The sequence below is a fragment of the Amblyomma americanum genome, chromosome 9 (assembly GCF_052857255.1).
Source record: "Amblyomma americanum isolate KBUSLIRL-KWMA chromosome 9, ASM5285725v1, whole genome shotgun sequence".
Lineage (NCBI taxonomy): Eukaryota > Metazoa > Arthropoda > Arachnida > Ixodida > Ixodidae > Amblyomma > Amblyomma americanum.
Genome location: NC_135505.1, coordinates 37,969,623 through 37,991,771, shown reverse-complemented (window position 1 = coordinate 37,991,771; position 22,149 = coordinate 37,969,623). Strand labels below are relative to the sequence as shown.

General features: G+C 48.8%; 1 long non-coding RNA gene across 1 annotated transcript; it reads left to right on the top strand.

Annotated features, from left to right (window-relative positions):
- Positions 1–1,075: 1,075 nt before the first annotated feature.
- LOC144104309 (uncharacterized) lies at positions 1,076–21,594 on the top strand. Its single transcript, XR_013308495.1, has 3 exons — positions 1,076–1,157; positions 11,950–12,028; positions 21,512–21,594. It is a non-coding gene; the product is annotated as an uncharacterized LOC144104309 (long non-coding RNA).
- Positions 21,595–22,149: the final 555 nt, after the last annotated feature.

Below are 22,149 nucleotides of genomic sequence, written 5' to 3'. Positions count from 1 at the left end.
ACTTATGATGGCGAACAACTTTTCAGAACTGGCCCTATACCATAAGAGAGGCTCAGAAAGCAGTATTTATTACAGGCAGCCGCGAAAATGGGTTACATCAGGGTACCCGATAGTCCGGGCTAGGTGGAGCGGTCCCGTTGCTCTGCACTAAAATAGCACGAATGTGCGGCATTTATTCCGCACAAAACTATCGTTTGCATCGTCCAAGAGGAGTATCCGCGCTGCTGAATAGTAGGAACACCACCGTGCATAGTAGATTGCCCACACTACGACGACGCCACCATCGATGCCTTGCTCGAAATCATCGGCACATGATCACAGGCTTGGAAGGAAGTTTAAAAACCTTATTGTATGGTCGACGAAGAAACAAAATATTAAACTCAGGCACACACACACCTTTTGCGACATACATGATGACGTGCTTGCCCATTGGCCCGATGCGAACACATTGGATCAAGTCATGACATCGTTCACACTGAATCATTGCAAACTGAATCATTTGAATAGGTGCAGTCATAACGAGTTAAGAGATTTCAATAATCTCTAATACATGAAAAGAAGCTTCTTACTCGTTTAGTGGCGAGCCGATTTTAGATGGCGCAGGCTCGCGGTTTGATTCGCAAAATGAAATGATGCATAGCCTCTTTAAACTATTGTTGATAGGAGTTGACGTACTCTAGAAGAATTTCTTTCTGCAATGAGGTAGATTTTCGATTCGGTTCTCTAGTGTTCATAAGCATACAGAGAGGTGCCTTGTTCTTTGATGATACAGCGCGTGAGAACATTGGGGAGGGTCCCGAGTCCTTTCATTGCATTGAAAATATATTACATCATTGTATACACATTTGATGTTAAAGTAATGCATAGCTTCTTGTTCCATGCCATATTCGCTTCAGGTTTCTTACTCATCTGGTTTGCGGAGTGAAGTCCATAACATCTTTGGACCGAGCAATCTTCGGCATTCGAATATTCAATGTAGGCTTGTGCATGCGACTGCTGCAATGTAGACTGACTGAACATTTCTTTCTCTATTTCTTCCCGCACCCTATTCTTACCTTACATGGTTCAAATCCCAGCATGGATATGCTCCCAGCTGCAGTAAGCGGTGTCGTGGTTCTGAGAAGGAAGTTAATTACCCAAACACCACGCCATGTGTAGTAAGTATTCCATTAAATCATGAGCGATTTTCCTATAACTAACGAAGAATCAAAAGCAAAAACGGAATGAAAACGAAAAGAAGAGGGCTGGTATGCGCTAAACTGCGGTAGGGAATCTTCACGTTTTTCATGAGAAAATACAAAGATGTGGAAAACACCACGTTTGGTTCTGATGTTAATCTGAAAATTTTAAATGCCGTTTTTCCGAATGCGTGCAGACATTTCTGTGTTAGTATTGATTATTTTTAAATTTCATTTATTTACACTAAGCTAGATCGAGGGCTTTACAAAAGGTGCGCTAACAGCCGCAAGATAACATCATGCTGAATACTGGCAAAATGTAACCAACGGATCGAGATGTTGAGAACAGTGTGCTTCGCGCTGCATTGCAGGTCCCCGTGTACACTACGTCGTAACTGTAACGACGAAGATGTGTCGCTGAGACGACCGCTGACCACGCGCTGCTGGCTCGCTCTAGAACAACCGCCGACCGTTCAGTGCCTCTATATATAATAGGAACAGTCACCGAAAAAAGGTGCGCAGGGGAACGTTTCTATCTGTTTTTTTAACTTGTTGTGCTGATTAATGGAACGAGCCCATCATTTCCCTTCCGTTGTCCGTATAGATGTATAGATACACAAGTGTATATATATATATATATATATATATATATATATATATATATATATATATATATATATATATATATATATATATATATATATATATATATATATATACTTGTGTACTTATGCAGAGAAGGGAAGGGAAATGAGGGGCTCGTTCCATTATTCAGCACAACAATTTAAGAAAGAAGTATGTATTTATATATATATTGTTACGGTGTGGGATGCCACGGGGTGGCCACGGGCCCGCCCAGAGAAATATAGCAGCAGTACGGAGTAGAGCCGGTGAAGCACGACCGGCGGCGGCCTAGCTTTTTCGTTCTATCTCCCTCGTGCTAGGGCCGCGCGCTCGCCGCTCGCGCTCGCTCTCCGCCTCTTCTTTTATTCCCGTATCACCTTTCCACCGGGGGGGGGGGGGGGGGGGGGGGGCGGAGAAGTCAGGCCGTGCTTTGATGCAGGGTTTCCTGGGGCGATGCAATGTGGGCTCGCAGATAGGAAACGGTCACACTCTTCGTTGAATTCGAAGTGTGTGAGCTGGGCGAAGGTGTGTGCAGTCGCCGAAGAAGGTCCCACACCGGTTAGGCTAACTTCAGGGAGTTTTATGCATATTGAGCGGCGATCCGTTTATGGGACTGCATTGCGTGGGGAAGGCATGGAGCCAGCAGGCGACGACGGCACTGATGAGGACCCGGTAGCTAAGTCGGAGTCACCGCAGGCGCCGTAGACATATCGCTTCATGTTTGAAACATGCTCTGGGAAAATGTGGTGCACACCGCATGGTCGATGCCCTGGCAGGTCTTCGAGGCGTTATGTCACGGGGCCGAGTCGGGCAACGACACGGTAAGGGCCGCGGTATCGGGGCAAGAGCTTTGCGGCACGGCCAGTCGCACGGATGGTGCGGCGAACGAGGACCAAGTCACCGGGCCGGAAGGGGGGATGTGGTGGTGCTGCCGCGTTGGCCGCTTGCACACGCGCGTGAGCCGTGAGGAGGTTGCGCTGGGCGTCGAGGCGGGCGGAATGAAGTCGTTGAGCAGATTCAGTTGGTGACGTAGTGGGATGGGGAAGGCCCAACTGCGCGTCGAGAGGGATGGAGGGCGTTCTGCCATAGACGACTGAGAACGGCGTCACATGCGTTGTTTCTTGCGCTGCAGTGTTGACTGCAAAAGCTGCAGCAGAAACAAAACGATCCCAGTTTGTGTGGGACGGAGCGACGTAGGATGCGAGTATATCCGTGAGGGTACGGTTAACACGCTCCACGAGGCCATTGCACTGCGGATGATTGACGGATGTAGTGGAATGCGCAATGCCGAAGGAGCGGAGGGCTCGCTCGAATTCATGGGACATAAAGCAGCTCCCACGGTCCGTGATGAGGCGCCGGGGAACACCGGGCCGAAGAACGAGATGCTGTTCCACAAACGCGACGGCATGAGCGGACGACGTGTCTGGAACGGGCAGTGCTTCGACCCACTTGGAGAAGTAGCCGATCGCAACCAGAACATACCGGTTGCCGGCACGCGTCTTCGGAAACGGGCCCAAATGATCCAGTCCAACCAGCTCGAAAGGTGAACTTGGTGGCGAAAAAGCCTGCGGGTGTGGCTTGGTTACACCTGTGGACGGTTTTCTGTACTGGCATGTCTGGCAGGACGCCACGTGTTCCTTGACATCTCTGGACATATTAGGCCACCAAAACCGCTCCGACACTCGTGCGTAGGTCTTGCCGCGACCAAGGTGACCAGCCGTGGGAGCGTCGTGTAAGCCGCGCAAGATTTACGACCGCAGTGTTGCCGGCACAACTGGCAACCAGACGGGTGGTCGACCACGGAGCCGCTTCACATGACACAAGAGGTCGTCCTTCATTCGATAGACCCGGCGTAGTTGGCGGAGGCCTGCGCCGGCGGCGGTGCCAAGGGAGTGGATTATGGCAGCAATGGCGGGATCTTGCGTTTGTGCAGTCCTCAGGTCCGTCAAAGCCGTCACGAAACAAGGGTGGCGAGAAAGGAAATCGGCATCTTGATGGGCAGAGCCGCGCCGATGCACTATTGTGAAATTGTACTCTTGAAGTTGCAGGGACCAGCGTGCAATCTTGGCATTCAAATGTTTGGCGGACTGCAGCCAAGTGAGAGCGCTATTGTCCGTGACTATGGTGAAGTGACGGCCGTACAGGTAGGGACGGAACTTCTCGACGGCCCAGACAACGGCGAGGCACTCGAGTTCTGAAGAGTGGCGGCGGCGCTCAACGTCGGAAAGCTGGCGGCTGGCATAAGCTAGGACTTTGTGGTCACCAGACTCGTCTTCTTGCAGGAGAACAGCGCCGAGCCCATCTTGGCTGGCATCCGTGTGGAGGACGATGGGGGCCGATTCGTCGTAATGGGCCAATGTAGGAGGCTCGAGGAGGGCGTGCTTGACGTCAAGAAACGCGAGCTGTTGGGCCTGCGTCCAACTCCACGGTGCATTCTTCTTCAGCAGGGCGGTCAATGGAGCGCTGCGCTTGGCAAAGTCCGGAATGAAACGACGGAAATACGAAGCAAATCCAAGGAAACTTTTGAGCTCCTTGGCGGTGGTGGGAGCTTCGTAAGCTGTAAGCGCTTTTAGCTTTTCAGGGTCGGGACGGATGCCATGCCGGCTCACAACGTGACCCAAGTACGTCACCTCCGCGAAACCGAAGAAACATTTTTTTGGTTTTAAGCGAAGCCCAGCAGAGGTAAGGGCTTCGAGGACGAGTTTGAGGCGTCTCTGGTGTTCTTCAAATGTAGCCGCGTAGACAATTACGTCATCCAGGTAGACCAACGCCAGAGTCCACTTCAAATGGCATAAGACTCGGTCCATGAGACGCTGGAAGGTGGCTGGAGCGTTCGAGAGACCGAAGGGCATACGGTTGAACTGGTAAAGGCCGTCGGGAGTCACGAAAGCCGTATTTTCCGCATCATCGGGGTGAACAGGCACCTGCCAGTAGCCCGAGAGCAGATCTAGCGTGGAAAAATAACGGGCCCCCTTCAGGCGGTCAAGCGCATCGTCGAGGCGAGGCAGCGGGTACACGTCGCAATTAGTAATAGCATTTAGCTTCCGATAGTCAACGCAGAAGCGGAGTGTTCCATCCTTCTTGCGCACAAGGACGACAGGGGAGGACCAAGGGCTACAAGAAGGGGCAATGATTCCCTGGTCAAGCATGTCGCACACGTGCTGCTGGATGACTCTCCGTTCGGCCGGCGCTACACGGCGAGGTTGGTGATGAACAGGCCCGCGGTTTTCGGTGTTGATCCGGTGTTGAGCCCAGGAAGTGCACCCGAGTTCACCGGCGCTGAGAGCAAGGCAACTGCGATGCTCGAGCAGCAAGGTCTTCAGAGAGGCGAGCTCCGCGCAGGTCAGGCTGGGTCCAAAGTTAAATTCTTCCCATGATAGGATCGCCGGCGCTGGAGGGTGGCGAGGCGGGGCTTCAGGTTGCAGAGACGCCACTGGTGACCCGGGGTCCAAAACTGAGGCTGTACCCAATTGCGTGCCGGGAGTCAGCGCGAGAGGTACGCTGCTGATGTTGAGTATAAATACGTGGGCCTCTCCTTTGAGCACAGGCAGAAGGCTTCGAGGGGAGGTCATCTGACGGGCTGGAGCTGAACACCGGATGGGTTCGAACAGCACGTCTGCTGTGACCGGACTGTCAAGCTTGGCATACACCCACGTTGCCGCACCCGGTGGCAGGGTCACGGCGGACGCAACAGTCACGGTAATGACGTCGAACGGCTTGACTCGACACGGCCACTTCGTCGCGAGGTCACGCAGAGATGCTGAGGCACGCTTGGTCGCCGACACCAGGGACTGCCACAGGGCGACACCGAGGCTGGAAACCCGGCTAAGCCAGCCCGGCCCACAGAGAGTTCGGCTCGCCCGTGGTTTGGTTCTAGTAAAATTAAGGACGACTCCGGCTTGCTGGCACCAACCGCACCCGAGGACCACTGGCCAAATAGGGCTGTCTGCGACAACAAACTCGGTGGAGATGGTATTCCCGAGTGCTGTCAGGTTGACGACGACACGTCCGACTTGCTCCACAGGGGTGCCGTTAAAAGCTAAGAGCCGGGTTTTGGCGGCTGGCAGAAGCAGGTGGGGCGCGTTAGCAACAAACGATTTGTGCAGTACATTGACAGCCGCTCCAGTGTCAACCAAGGCCTTTACATGCCGGTCAAGCAGGGCGACGTCGACGAGCACGTAAGGAGCATCAGTGGTAATCGGAGCCGACGAAAGGAGGGGACGCGGAGAACGAAGGAGTGTGGGGACGGACTCCCCGTAGCTCCCCGTAGCGGAACGGTGCCCCCGGAGTTCCGCCAAATCGTTTCCCGACGTTCGAGGGCCGGCACAGTCCCTCGCGTAGTGTCCCCGCCGGCCGCAGCGGAAGCAGGTCATGCGGACGTCGTTACGCAGGCGTCGGATAGAGGCCGCAGTTGGGGCTGCGGACCGAGGAGCCTGCACCCGGACGCTGCGCTCGGCAGACGGTGGCGACCCCCGCGTGGCCAGCAAAGTCAATTCCGCCTCGATGGCGAGCGCCATCGCGGCGCGGACGGAATCAGGACGGCCAGAGCGGACCAAGCGCTGCACCTCGGGGAGTCGGATGGCGTCGACAAACGCCTCGGTGCCGACCAGGGCCACGGCGTTCTGAGGCGCTCCCGGCAGCGACTGCAGAGCCAGGCGCTCAATGGCGGCGGCGAGGTCCTGGTACGTCTCCCCGGGCTCTTGACGGCGGGCTCGCAGGCGGTGGTACTGCACACGGGGTTGACCTGAGGCACCATAGTGGTCGGCGAGGAGGCCCGCCAGAACAGTGTAAGAGCCCAGCTGGTCGGGCGGCACGTTCTGCAGCAGCTCGGTGGCGCGGCCCCTCAGTTTTGCAACGAGCATCCATGCCTTCATTTGCTCGTCCCAGCCTCTCGCCGCCGCAATACCGTCCAGCTGGATGCGGTAAGCATCCCACGAGATGGTGCCGTCAAATGTGGGCAATTCCACAACGTCCAACGAACACTGCGGCGAGGACGCACCCGCGCCGAGCACGCCATTGGCGGCCACGACCGCAGGCCCAGCGACGGCAGAGCCGTAAACAGCGGCGGCGGGGACGCCCAAAGGCACCTGACCTGTGCTCGGCTCGGCTGGCACCAGGCGACGGAGTTCGCGCCGGAGAGCTTCCATCTCCCCAGCCTGGGCAGTCAGACGGGCCTCCCATGCGTCCATGCGTTGGGTGACTGTATCCAGGAGGCGCTCAACACCGGCGTCCGGCTGCTGCGAAGAGCCGAGCCCCTCCGAGCGCCTAGGTCTAGCGGCGCCGGCCGCCGCGTCGTCGGCGCTATCGGCTGGTGGTGGACTCCTGTCGTCTGGCACGTCGGGTGCTTGATTCCGGGAGCGGGTGAGCGGCATGATCCCACCGCTGCCACCAAAATGTTACGGTGTGGGATGCCACGGGGTGGCCACGGGCCCGCCCAGAGAAATATAGCAGCAGTACGGAGGAGAGCCGGCGAAGCACGACCGGCGGCGGCCTAGCTTTTTCGTTCTATCTCCCTCGTGCTAGAGCCGCGCGCTCGCCGCTCGCGCTCGCTCTCCGCCTCTTCTTTTATTCCCGTATCAATATATATATATGTATATATATATATATATATATATTAGCAGACAGGTTAAAGGAAATGAGGGGCCCGTTTGACAAATTTATGAAGGGAGCCAACAGTCACCGAAACCAAGGTGCATAGGGGAACGTTAATTTTATTATTATTATTATTTTTTAATAACACATTAAAAAAAATAATAATAAAATTAACGTTCCCCTATGCACCTTGGTTTCGGTGACTGTTGGCTCCCTTCATAAAATTGTCAAACGGGCCCCTCATTTCCTTTAACCTGTCTGCTAATAGCTTAACGAGGGTCTCGGTTCTGGCAGTCTTGATGCCATAGGTAGCATAAGAGGGCTCTCGCACAGTTTCCGCCCTCTCCGTTAGATGACGTTCTACGTCACGCTCGCGGTATTACAGGACGTGCTACGTCCGCCGCTATGGTCGAGGGTGGCGCTGGTGAACACTCTCAAGGCTCGCTCACACGCAGTAAACATAAATACCCACGAGAGCAGCAGATTGGACAGCCGTCGCCGTAGCTCAGTTGGTAAGAGCACCGGACGCGATATTCGGAGGTCGTGGGTTCGGATCCCACCGGCGGCATGGTTGTTTTTTCTGCTGCTTTATAAGTAATTTTCTTTAAGCAATTTATTAATCTAAGTATTATTCTCTCCCTGATATAACACATTAAATAAAAAAAAATAATAATAATAATAATAAAATTAACGTTCCCCTATGCACCTTGGTTTCGGTGACTGTTGGCTCCCTTCATAAATATATATATATATATATATATATATATATATATATATATATATATATATATATATATATATATATATAAACACTTTTGTATGAAAACAGACGTGGTGAAGCACCACTTGCACATTTATTTCACTGGCCGAAACGGCAAGAAGGGCCACAAGATGGGCTTCTAACCCACGAGGTGGATTTAGGGTCACTTTACGGCGGAACTTATCTCTGACCCGTCAAGGCAACTGTAGTCAAGACCCTTTTCCCAAGCATCTCAACCCAGAATAGCCGAGTACCAGGCCCGGGAAACCTTGAACGCATTTTAAAACCGGGGGTACCGGGCGACACTGGGGTCGAACACAGCTCCTCCCGAATGCAAGGCGGATGCTCTACCATAAGGCCACGCTTCGGCTCTTTTCGCCGGGCACCGGCCGAAACGTCAAGAAGAGTATAAGTGTTTCTTCATCACGTCTGGTTTCTTTCATGTATATATATATATATATATATATATATATATATATATATATATATATATATATATATATATATATATATATATATATATATTCGCCGCTGAACATTTGGCGGAACTGCGGGGTTTCATCCCCATCGTCGTCTAGGAGCTTCGGCGTCCTGCGTCAGCCATGGTCTTCGGCTGTGAGTTCCTGGCCTGCGTCGCCCGGCCTAGCCCCAGCCTTTCAGACCTGAACCGACCTCGCCAGCTCAGGTCTGTTCAGGCCGAGGCGGGACGAGGCCTCGGCGTTTCTTCCTTGCCTTAGCATGGCCGAACGTTAGCTCACCCGTATCCTTCCTAGTTAGTCAGTGGACTTCGATTCTTAGCGCATTCTGTTGCTAGCTACCTTTATTTTCGTTGGAGAAATAAATGATTTTGATTTCAGCCAGAGTACTGTTCACTTGTCTCCCTCAGAGCAATGCTGCCATTTTCGGTGTGCGCTCGGCAGCGAGGGCGATCGCGGGGTGGCGCCGGCGGTTTCTAATGTCAACCACGGTTTAGCGGAGAGAACAGGTTTACTCCCTTTATTAAAACCCCATCTTTATATATTCAAGTATGCTTCTAGCTTATGGGGCGATGCATACGACCTCAATGTGGAAGCAATTTTCACTATTCAGCTTTCTAATTATATCAATGTTATGCTTCTGCATGCGCGGTAATGGAACATTACTAGAAGTAGCTCAATCGGAGGTCGAAGGTCCGCGCTGCGAGCTGTTTTGCGCCTCATTCTTCTTTTATCGAAGAGGTGAGTCTGTAACATCTGTTCAGCAGCAAAAATATTATATGTATTGCAGCTACCTCCTCAGCCCCGGAATATACGCCATTTTTTTATCGAATGTTGGCGATATTCATTTGCAAAACTCTATCATTTTTTTTGTACTCGCAGGCAGGATGAGCTTCATATATATATACGGGGCAAGTAGGCTCTTGATTCTTTATATTATTGATTGTTATCCGGGCTTTAACACACATTTTTGCAGGCTAAATATTGAACAGTCTAGCTCCATCCTTCAAATTTATCTAAGCGTCCATATCTTTGGGTTTATGAAAAGCTAATTTGAAAGCAGTTTATTGTGAGGGTTTTTAACCACGCTATTTTGCGAAACATCTTTACACAGACTTAGTACCCACGTTGAAGCAGTGAACCTCTATTTGTACTTTGCTCGTAATAGATACGACCTGTGACTGCGAGTGCATAAAATGCCGATTACTCTCTCCCAGAATGGTTTTCATTCATGTACAGACTGAAGCTTTGCTTGTGAAATGGGGGCGCAGGAGGAACGCTATTCGCCACTCTCGTGCGCTCTGTTTTCTGTCTTTCGTGCCGAAAATTGTAATACTCTGCGTTATTTCCTCAAAAGAGGCAACATTTGGGTATCTCCACAAAGTACAGAAATGAAGGGCATCGTTTTAACTTTCGACAATGTGAGATTCCAGATGACAGCCTATCATGATGAAGGACACTTATGGCACATTTTTAAAAATGGAGTTCAGAGCATGAGACAACAGCTGGGCGAACTAATAATATTTATAAACTAGCAGCACTAAAAAAGGAAGCCAAGAGCCAAAGACGAACAGTGCCTCTGTTGTGTTATGTCTATGGCTCTTTTCCTCGTTCTTCGCTGTGCAAAGCTTGTGAAAAGCGTATAGATCTGACCGCATTTCTAATGTGAATTCTTCTCCCACAGCCCAAACTATTTACATAAAGCTCCCCCTGAAGATCAGCTAATACGTAAACCGTTTTTCTTCTTTTTGATTAAATCGTTTATCAGCTGACTTTCCTTGACTTTCTGTGGAACGTAAAAGAAGTGACAAATCGATTTTTGCAGCGGGAATCCTGCGATTGTTTTCCCACATTCTGTTGTGCTACTGCAGCTCAAGCTATCGCTTGATGCCTTTTGGAAGGACCTGTTTGTGTAACCTAAGTATTAGGTTACACATCGCTAGGATGCAAGAACTCAGAAAAAAAAGGCAGCCAATCATAGAGCTTTTAAAACGGCAATACAGTAAGAACTCTGCAGAGAGAATTCATATACAGGAGAGTTCGGAACAGAATTATCTTGTTTTGTGGCATGTGAAATTTCATCAAAAATTAAGTTTTAATTTTTCATGTTCTTCGTTCGGGCTTTCAATTCGCCTCTTCTGCATAAGATTCAAAGCCTTTAGGTGAATGTTGGATGTAAAAGATTTAGGCCTTAAATAAAGCCTTTTGATACCTTTGAAAAGGCATTCTCTAATGGCCAGGCCTTCTTCTGTTCTTCAAGAGAACTACAAAAGTGTGAGGCGAAGAAAAGCCTTCTATAATACCGTCCTTACAATGACTACGGCGCCACCTCACAACCATTACTTGAGTGTAGGCATTTATCGCTGTTCCCCTTGCTGTGACCCTGTTGCTTACATGATTCCAAGCAAAAAACGTTCCTGTTTAAGGAGCGGCTGCCATAGCCAGGTGTACATAATCACTGAGCACATGCAAATAAATTGCTAGAAATGAAAGAGCGATTGACATTAAGCTTTTAGTGAGGTCAGTAATTCACACCCATGATGTTTTTACCTGAATACAGGTTATAATTTTGCTTCAGTGAAACAGCGACCCACAGTAGAAGTTCCTCTTTCTCTCATTCCTGAATGAGTTTTACGGCAGCGCTCTCCACGCACGCTTTCACATATGCATTACCCCCCGTGCTGCTGGATTTTAAAAAAGCGGGATATATTTTTAGAGGTGCACACTTCCTAGTGGGGGATGAAAATTCAAGTTATGCGGTGAATATGCAAGCTGAAACTATAGCAAGGGCGTTAACCTGCGGGCTCCAACATGTCAACAACCGTGAAATAAAATTTTCAAAAGATCAGTAAAGCTTTCGAGATTCTAAACACCGCTTCTTCAACGGCGCGATGGCTTTGCTCTGAGAAGAGCGAAGTGAAACAACACGAATATGGGCTATTTTTTCTTTAGCGTGAAAAGTTTACCGACACTGACCTGATAAAAATTGAAACGACTACGAGCCCAGTGCTTGTGTGTTATTCTCACCTATCTCTGTGGAAGAAATATGCAATGAGCAAGCAACAGCCGTCCACATATATCCGGCCATAGCTGTTGCCGAAATGTCTGCACGGTGCTGACCCTGTAATATCCATTGTGGTAGGAGCAGTCGTCTCTTGAATAAATGTCTTACGCAGAAGGCTTAACTTCAATTTTAGTTAGGAATGAACTACTTCTTAATGTCTCATCTGCTTATCGGCTTAGAATTTTTTCTTAATTTAATAATCAGAGCATGCGGGAAACGATAATACGCATTTGATGTCCTATGCTTGAATTACAGGTGCTTATCAACGGCGGAAAACAAGCCGTAATTGCAGGGCTATGCAACGATGGAGAATGTCAACGCTTCGATGACTTAGGTAAGTCACAGAGCTGTAAGCTTGGTTTGTTCTACTAGGAAGGTTTGTGCGTACATATTTAACAGCACTTCGATGGATTCCAAAACAGGCACGTTGAAGCTATTCCCTGTGTCGCTATAGAGCTTCTGACGAAAACTACATTTCTGTCTTGTCTTAAGTAAAATTCGATTTTTTTCCTTTTGCGGCAGACTTAGCCTGCTTTTCCCAGCAGAAGAAATGTGTTTACATTATGAATTTGGAGTCCTGAATGGCTTGTTTTTTTCCGTCACTCTATTCAACGAGAGAAGTTCAACCACCGCTGAGGCAACGGCGGCCATATTTATCTGCAAGTTGTGTGGCAGGCCGTGTACAGCGGTAGACTGGCCTCTTCCCTACTCATCGAGCCCACCGCATCATGCTTGCACGTGCTTAGGCGGTTGAGCTAGCTGGGTCACCTGCCATCTAGGTTGCTTCTCTGGGAATTTTTCGTCTATTTTTCTCTCTCAGCCCACCACGCGGATACCGACGACGAGCTCGGTTTTTCTGCGACACAAGCTCGTTAACTCTGTCGCGTTAAAAGAATGCAAGTCTAAAAGTATACCGCCACATGTGTAGAAGGGAAGCTCATGCAAAAAAGGCTATAGATATATTCAAATATGTACGCGTGGGCCAGACGCTAACCGGAGTAGTAGACGTGACTCTGGAGTCCTCCGTTAAGAGAAGCGCGGAGGGCGCCGTTTGCAATGAATAAAGCTGGAACGTATTCTAATCCGGCTCATGAGATGGTTCCATGGGTTCACCATGAGGAAAATGGGAGTGGCCCAGAAAAATACATGAGTTTCGCTGCTTGCGAAAGCACGGTACGAGCCGCAGGTTTGCGCGGAAAAAGTGGTCAGAGGGATGCAGCCGCGATAGGAAGGCTACAACAAAGGAAGGGCCACATATCGGCTGGGCACTGTCTGAAGGAATGGCAGGTGCTGAATGAGCAGCTGGCTGCTTTCAAGCAAGCGCTGCTAAAAGCGCGGAAAAACAAGGGTTAATGCAAAGAGCCTGTCCCGAGAACAGGTGCATATATAAGTACGCGGTCGGCCTGAAGGTACCCGCGAAGAAGGAACGGCACCCTAAAACTGATGCTCTTGAGCACAGCGCACTATGTTTGAGAGGCTCTGATATTCGTCAAAGAAAAGGCATTTGTCTGCGTTGGCATTGCCACTGGGCGTTAAAGAAGCCCTCAGCTGTAGCAGGGGTACTTGCGATTGACTGCGGATGTGCGGCTCGTGAAATTAAGGCGCCGCATCTTCCTCTGAAAAAAAAGTGTGTTACCAATGAAGGGTTAGGTTCCTCGCTGTGGTCAAGGCTTCATCGTTGCACTGTAGCAGCGTTGTTTCGTGTTTGCATGTTGTTGGAGCATACGTTGTCAGTGTACGAGTGGCAGGAAGTGTAGCACTAGTGCTTACCAGATAGAAAGAGCGCGACAACAGAAGTATCAGACGCCGCTGACGAGCAAAGGCACGATTTCTTCAGCAAGACGACGCTACTGTGGCTCTGTATTTTCGACTGTGTGTAGCTGTTGCCCGGCGCTACTCAGTCGTGAGCAGAAAAAATGATCAGAATAAGCTTGGAAACGAACGGAACAGGAGGTTCTGAGCCCGCATTGTTCTCACCATTTCTAGGAATCTCTGACCCGGGAACAAGTGCATTATCATTGTTATCATGTGCACTTACTTGCGGAAGAGCTGCAGGTGACAAGATGGGTAGCGGATCGAGATAGGTAGGCAGAGAGGTTGGTAGAGGTGGCAAAATTGTTAGGTACGAGATAGGTAGCCGCATCACAGGATGGTATCCATGACGAGAGGCTTGGGTCGCCGGCAAGCAGCTGAGTGAGAGAAAGGAAGGAAGCGAATGTGCTCACGAAGCGCCGGAAATAAGAGCACAGCCTGATGAAGCTGCGCAGCTCTTTCACTGAACTGGCTCGAGGAAACTAGGCAACTGCACGCAGTTTTGCAAGAATGAGAAGAACGCCTAAGACGTGAGCAAGATGGTAAGCCGCCGGGCAGCGACGCAGCAATTCTTCAAGTCCAGCTGCAAGCCGGCGTCGGTCAAAGATTGCAGGACACGTTCGAGGCTGATCAGTTGGGACGAAAAGTCCGCAGAAAAGATGACATCGTCCAGGTACCACAGACACGTGTGCCACTCCAGACCACCGAGGATTGTGGTATCATGTGCTCAATTTTGGCTGGCACATTGTACAAGCCGAGCGGCATGACGTAAAATTCGTAGAGACCGTCGGGCGCAACTAAGGCTGACTTTCGCCGGTCAGCTGCAGCCGTGGGCACCTTCCAGTAACCAGAGCGAAAGTTCATTGAGGAAAATAATTCCGCACTCTTCAGGCAGTCGTGGGCATTCTTAATACGGGGAAGAGGGATACACATTCCTTCATGAAATCTTGTTAAGTCGACGATAATCAACGCAAAAGCAGATGAATCAGTTCTTCCTCGCGAGAACAACGCAGGAGGCCCAGGGGCTGTGGGAAGGCTGAATGACGACGCGCTGAAGCATATCGTCCACTTCTTTGGTAATTAAAGAGCATTCAGAGACCAACCAGAGATACCGGCGCTGGCTCAAAATGGCATGCGTGACAGTTTTGATGCACTGAGTGACGACGGATGTGCGACCAAAAGAAGTGTGGGGCAAGTCGAAGGAAGAACGCAAATGCTGAAGTAAGGCGAAGAGCTGAGCGCTTTGGGCTGGCACAACGCAGGCGTCGATAGGTCGAAAAAAAACAGAAATGGTGTCGGTTTTGCGCAGCAGCAGATGATTCGATGCCACAAATCTGGAGAGGGTCTGGGTCGCCGGAGAAGGAGTATGTAAGAACATGATCGAATGATTCGACATGTCACAGACATTCGCCACTGAGCAGCGTTGATGCGCAAGGAAAGAGGTCCGTGAAGTAAATTTCGCTGTGGCCTACGCAGTTAGTCAAAAGAGCGAACGGAAGGAAAAAGTGGCGACGAATATCAGCATCAGCGAGACTGAAGAGAACAATCGAATCAGAACAACCGGAGTAAAGAGGGGGACCAGGGGTGTATAGAAGGCAGTGATGGCAGTATCTTCAGCGACCAGCATTCTACTTGCTCGAGGGGACGTGTCGCTTGGCGAGGAGAGACAGAGCGGCGGCAATTCATTGCTGGCACGAGCCCAGTCGATGATCGTATAATGAAGGGTAAGAAAACCAATGCCCAGAATGACATCGCGAGAACAGCGGGACAGCACGAAAAACTCCGCGATGTACCCAAAGTCCTGGATAACAAGGTGAGCTGTGCATACCTCCAGACGTTGCACATGTCGCGAGCTTGCTGTGCGGAGGCAAAATTTCGAAATAGGCATCTTAAGTTTGTGCAGTTTTTGGTAAAGGGCGGTGCTGTTAACTAACACTGCAGCGCCCCTGTCAACAAGGGCTAGATCGGCAACGCCATTGACCAACACTTCGACAACATTGGTGGGGGAGGACGGAGGACTGAGACAGTTCCATTAAAACGCAGTTCTTGATTTTGAAACTGCGGCTGTAAGTTTTCCTACAGGCGGCAAGGAGAGCGGTGGCGCATCAGAGACGGGAAGAAGGCGTTATCGGCCTCACGCACTGATGCGCTGGCGAGCTTGCACAGGCGGACATCTTATATGTAACTCGTGAAAGTTTCGTTGGGGTGATGAGCGTGAGCGCGGAGGCGTTTTTTGGCGCGCAGTTTGCGCATAGCAGGACAGCCGAATGCCTCCTAGAAACAGGTCTTGAAGAAAAACCAGGTAGGCAAGTCGACCTCATCATTTCCAAACCACAAGTTAGCTACGTCGCTAAGAGTCCAAGACGTTACCGAGCTTCCTGGAATTCCCCTGTTGTAGGCGCTGATGCGCACGTACTACAACTAGTCGTCGACGGTGCGGTCGTCGGCGCCGCTGAAGACTCTGGGACTGCGCTGTAGGAGGGCGTTGGAAGAGAGGGTAGGGGGCTGTCCATCTGGCGACTTCAGGTGTAACAGCAGTCAGAGGTAAGGTGTGGCTACGGAGCTCTAGGATCAGAGGGGGAACGTACCGCAGCCTCCAACAAAATGTACAAGGGGGTAGTGGCTCAGCACAACCTAGGTCGCTTTGCAACGTAGAATGTTCAGGCCAAACGTTCAGGCTGTTAGAATGCTTCACACGTTTGGAACGTGCTCTTCTTTCCCACAGAAATATCGCCACAATGAACGACCGTGGTCGCTACGTTACAGTCGCAGCACAGCGTTCATTATGTCGGAACTCTCCTATCCTGTACTAACCTATACATCTATCCTAAAAATAGGTGCCTAAACAGTTTTATTGCGAATTAGCTCTGCGTTGAATTTCGAGCTTTCTTCAGATTACTGAAAGTGTCGCCTCTAGCAAATGCAGATGTTGATATAAGTTTATAATACCGCACTGCGTACGTAACGTTAGTGCTTCCCTATATAAAGGGATTATTTATCCTGATTCAAAAGCTCCTCCACCGCGGCTGACATTGAACGCGTGACCCATAAGACGCGGGTGCGATCACGGCGGCAGCAGTCGCATTTCGATATAGGCGAAATGATAGAGGCTCGTGTACTCCACGATGTATGTGCAATTTGGAGAACTCCAGTTGATCGAAATTATCTGCAGCCGTCCACAACGGCATCTCTCCTGTTTGGGTATGCAATGCAGCCCGGCCAATCTCGCATCGCGGGTATGCGCCATTCCTACAGGGGCCGCAAACAAGAACACCTACAACAAGGTGACACAGGACATTAAATTTCAGATAGGTGACTGAAAGGCTAATCTCGCCTTTAAATTTAGAACAGCGACCACCAGCAACACCTAGCCAAATGAATCAAAGGGACCGAGAAATTCCAGCGGTTGTAACGTCGTCTATGACAGCAGTAAAGCAGTTTCTGTTTTGCCGGCACTTCTCCGAATCCTACCGAAGCTAATATTTCAGACAAAGCTTTTCTGGCCTAGCAGGATCAAGAAAACTCGGCTCCGAGAACCGAGATGTCACAACCTCGTGACGTCACGTTACGTGGCGCCACTGCCATAGCAAAGCAACACGTCACTCCACCGCGTCGCCGAGCCGAGTGTTCGCCGTCACTGCGCAGGGGCTCCAGAGACACGGAGCGGCTGCTGCCTGGCCACGTAATCTAGCCGAGTCTCAGCTGGATAAAAAAAAAATAGCTGCGGTTCAACTTCTGCAGACCGTAGTTAGAGAGTGAAAGCTGTGCTGTATCGGTCGAGCAGACACAGCTTGGCGTCTGTAGCGTGGACTGCGTTCCACCCCCCGGATAGGCAGCACCCCACCCTGCCACCCTTGCAGGTGGCAGTTATTGGTTGATTGCGTGAGGCTGGTCACCCAATGAACGCTGCCGCCTATTGCTGCAGGGCCACGAGTCGGCCACTACGTTGTCAGCGCTAATGCATGCAGCCCACATCTATCTCTCACCACCGCACGTATCTCATAGATCGTTATTAACGCCATAGCCAATGAACGTAATGAACGCCGAGAGCTTTTGCTTTGTAGGTAGGTAGGTAGGCCTCAAACAATGCTGGCACATATCCATTGCGGGGGAGTGGCCAAGACACGGCTGGTTAATTGCTGGATACAGGAAAGTTTTGATGGAAAAAAAGAGTAGTAATAGCATGTAGGCTGATAGATTGGAAGACGCAAGGACAGGGGTCCTGTTAACTTGGAGATCGAAGACAGGAAAATGGCTTAATGTGCAAAATAGTATGCAATATCTGTACTGTTTCAATGTCGTACTGACTGAGAGCGGGGAAAAGAAATTACAATGCGAGTCGCTGAGTTTTTTTAAGGGAATTTTGCCCAGCAGAGCGCACACTCCTGTCACTTCGTCCAAGCAGAGAAGCGCCAATGGAAATAACAACCGCAGAGGACACAGGAAAACCCAGTTTATGAAATGGAATTTGCAAAAGACGCTTCCTCAAATGAGAGAAGCGGCGGAAGAACAGCAGGAAGGGATCTATTGTCTCAGGTTCGGCGCAAAAAGTGCACAATGGGGAAACCGCCAGGCCAGATCTGTGAAGGTAGAAATTTAGTAGGGGAACCAGGCAACGCAAAAGCTTGAAAGGGACCTCCAGTCTGCGCGAGCGCCAGTCTTTGCTACTCCAAGGATGCAGAAGATGCTGATATCCGGAAGATGATGTAAGAGCCGAGGCAGCAAATTCCTGAATTATTGTGTAGCTGCGAAACCTCACCGCAGCTGTGTATGCAGAGGTATATATCCTGAATGAGCTGAGAAAATTCACAGCCATTTTTTTCTTTTAAATAAGAAAGAAAGGAGAAGTTCACAAATATCCATGTATGTTTAACGGAACAATGGTGCAGATCAAGTGACAGGACAGTAGGAGATTACAAACACACAGAAGCGCCAGATCAAGTGACACGACAGCAGGAGAGCACAAACACACAAGCGCCAACCATGGCTTACCAACGGTAGAAAGCCACCGAAAATTGCCTTGATGAACGGAGGTAGAATCTTCGAACGGATGCAGAATCTGAGGGCGCGTGCTTGACATTCAGCGTTGGCAGTCAAGGAAACGAGGAAACACGGGTTTGCACATTAAAGATTGAAAGAGCCCGATGTACTAGAAATGTGATTAAGATGCGTAAAAGATTGGGCATGTTGGTGAGACGTGCTTAACATGATCAAGTGACAGGACAGCAGGAGAGCACACACACACACAAGCGCCAACCATGGCTTACCGACGGTAGAAACCCGCCGAAAATTGCCTTGATGAACGGAGGTAGAATCTTCGAACGGATGCAGTATATGAGGGCGGGTGCTTGACATTCAGCGTTGGCAGCCAAGGAAACGAGGAAACACGGGTTTGCACAATGAAGATTGAAAAAGCGCGATGTACTAGAAATGTGATTAAGAAGCATTAAAGATTGGGCAAGTTGGTCAGGCATGCGTAACGCGTTATCCGCGTTAAGCATGTCTGACCAACTTGCTTCATCCTTTACGCTCCATGCATGTTCCGCTTTCTATTCGGGTTCAGCATCAGTTTGAGCTTCACCTTGAGTGTTAGGCTGACCTTATTTTCAAAAAAATCTCATACTAAGTTTACCGATTTCAGGAGTTTCAGTAGTTCATGTTTAAATGTGTACCCGCGAATTAAAAAGTGTTATTAAAGGACAGCTCGCAGCGAAAGAGGAACACGAGACCAATAGACACAGACTACGGTTCTCTGTGGATAAAATTCTAGTGTCTGGTGTTTGCATTGAGCTGTTCTTGCCTAACAAATAGCCATTTAATTAAGAAAAGCTGTGGAAATACTAGTATCAGAGCGGGTTATTCGCAAGAAACGCATAAAAAATGCAAAGTGCCGAAAGTACACGCACAAGAGCAAAATAATCTTTGTTCAAATGACCGTCTTCGCCAGTATTCTCCCATATATCTTCAAGGAAAAAGTGCATACCTGTCGGCTACTTATAGATTAATGTGTATCGAGATAACAGCGCAATTTAGGAAAAAAAACTGACTTTTTAACTGATTTTTTTCTTTGGCTTTACTATCATCACTTCTCATGTTACCTTTATTTGTCTCGATAGAAGGTTCGGAATTCGGATTTTTTTCATGGTTGTCATCTTCTCAGCGAATTGTGCATCTCAAGACTCGGGCGCCTCGTGTATTCCTCGCATTTTCTTTGGCAGAGCAGAGCCATTTTTTATAACTCCAAAGGAAAGATCAAAATTTCCGCTGGTTGGAACATCACATTTTTCTGACCAAAAGGATCAACAAACTAGGTGCTAAACGACGCCAATGTGGAAAAATTTAAAGGCGATGTCCTGTGCTTTGTTCTTCAGCAATCGTTACCACTTATTCCTTCGGGATTTTGTTACGAACAACATAGGATCCCGCCAGTATAGAAAGAGGAAATAAAGAAAGCCTTAGGACCAATATAAAGAGAGAAATCAGCTGATGAGATCAGGTCTCTTGAAGAACGGAGGAGAAATTGTGCTAGAAAAACTAGCCACCGAGTATATGCCTTGCTTTATGACCTCAAGCGTACCATAAGCTTGGAAGAACTCTAACATTATCTGAATTCATAATGAAGGAGACGTCAAAAACTTTAAACACTTACACGATTATCAGCTTACTCTTCGTTGCCTATATAAACTTAATAAGGTATTCGCAAATAGAATCAGGACAACCTTAGGTGTCGAACAACCAAATGATCAGGCAGGCTTTATTAATGTATACTCGATAATAGACCATATTCACACTATCAATCAGGCGATAGCGAAATGCACAGAGTGTAACCAATCCCTATTATAGCCTTCATTGATAACGGAATGCGTTTGAGTCAGTGGAAATCTCAGCAGTCATGCAGGCAAGCGGATTCGCTTTAGAAGAGTCTTAAGTGAAAATGCTGGAAGAGATCTATAATGACTGTATAGCTACTTAAGTCCTTTATATTGTCAGCGGGCTGACTGGGTGAGGGAAAAAACGCGTGTAAATGACACCTAGTCGAATTCAAGACGAATAAATGTGTTTGGGCAGTGCATGTAGTGCGAAGAGGAGATAACCGCTGTTGAATAAGGGTAACGGAGTGGATTGCAATAGAAGGCAAGCATAGCTTGGTGCGGCGGAAAGTTAAGTAAGCGGAAGACATTAAGATGTTTGCGGAGATAGGGTGGCCGCCGCTGGCAAACGACAGGGTCAGTTGGAGAGACAAGGGAGAGGCCTTTACCCTGCTATGGGTGTAATCAGGCTGATGATGATGACGCTGACTTTAACGTGAAGTCACACACAGTGGGAAGGCTGTACCATGTGGACAGTGGGCCATGTTTTGAGGCGACATCAGGAAGGCTGTCCAGTATTTCCAAGTTTTGGCAACTATCCTCGAAACGTTGAAGCAGAGTTCTGGTTGATTGCGGTTTGCTCTTGAACAGTGGTTTCGAGGTACGCTTTGTACCAATCGGATGACTATTGTGTTGTTATGTTGAATGCAGAATTATTCCAATTTATGCCCATGATTCGTGAGCCGTTGATGAGGGCAACGAAGGTCTTGAATTTTCTATGCATATGTGCAATAGTTTTGGTGTAATTTTTGCATGAAATTTTATTTTGTCAGTAAGCGTGCCAGTTTTTTTTTTCATAAGTGTTGTGCAAGTAAACTAAAGCTAGCAAATCGATTTCACTTAGCAGGAATTTAAGAGTAAGCTGATATAAAACAAACATTCCAACTTTCTGCTCAGTCATTAAACTGACTTGAGATGACTTTATTGCTGTGTTAGCAGCAAATACTCAAAAACGACAAACATATGGTAAAACGATATCCAGTTATGAAATCTGCTTTAAAACTGCATATTTATACCAGATGTGGCAACACCTAGTGTAAATATAGAAATCGTTTAATTGCTTCGCCTCCCCTTAATACGCTGTTAAAAAAGAACCCTACCTTTCAATATGATAATAACGTCCCTTCGCTTTACAGATGCAGAAAGCGAAGGAAGTATTGCAGTGGCAAGTGTATATTCTGAAACGTTTCACAAATGCCCTCAAAAGGAGTACACAGGGGTAAGCTTGCAAATCGTATTTGAGCGGCATTTTTCTTTCGCGTATAGCACAAAAAGGGCGCATTTACCGTTTACTTTAGCCGTTGCTGCTATTAGGTATTATTATTCCTAGTCTCGTGATAAACTAATAGAAATACACCCTAAATTCTTAGTATATGGATATCTGATAATGCGAAATTACTAAGAGTCATCAAATAATCAATTTAAGACAATAGGAAATATTTGAGAACACCTCGAGGAGACCCCGCCTAGAAAAATATTTCAACTGAGCTAATTTATTTCGTGGCCTGCATTAGACGCAGAAAATGACCGACGAATCGCACACTTTAAACAATCAGGTGCGACCTCCGTACGTGATATGTTAGAAACAGGTGTCAGGCGACGATCCTAAACGAACTGATATGCACTTGGGATGATAAATAGATAAATTTGTAGCTAATTGATGTATCACCCCATAAAACACACGGAACATACTCTATATAAAACGTATATGGCTCGGCGTTGCCTTCACAAATCAATATGCATTCCGGATCGGGATGGCCGACAGCACTTCTTG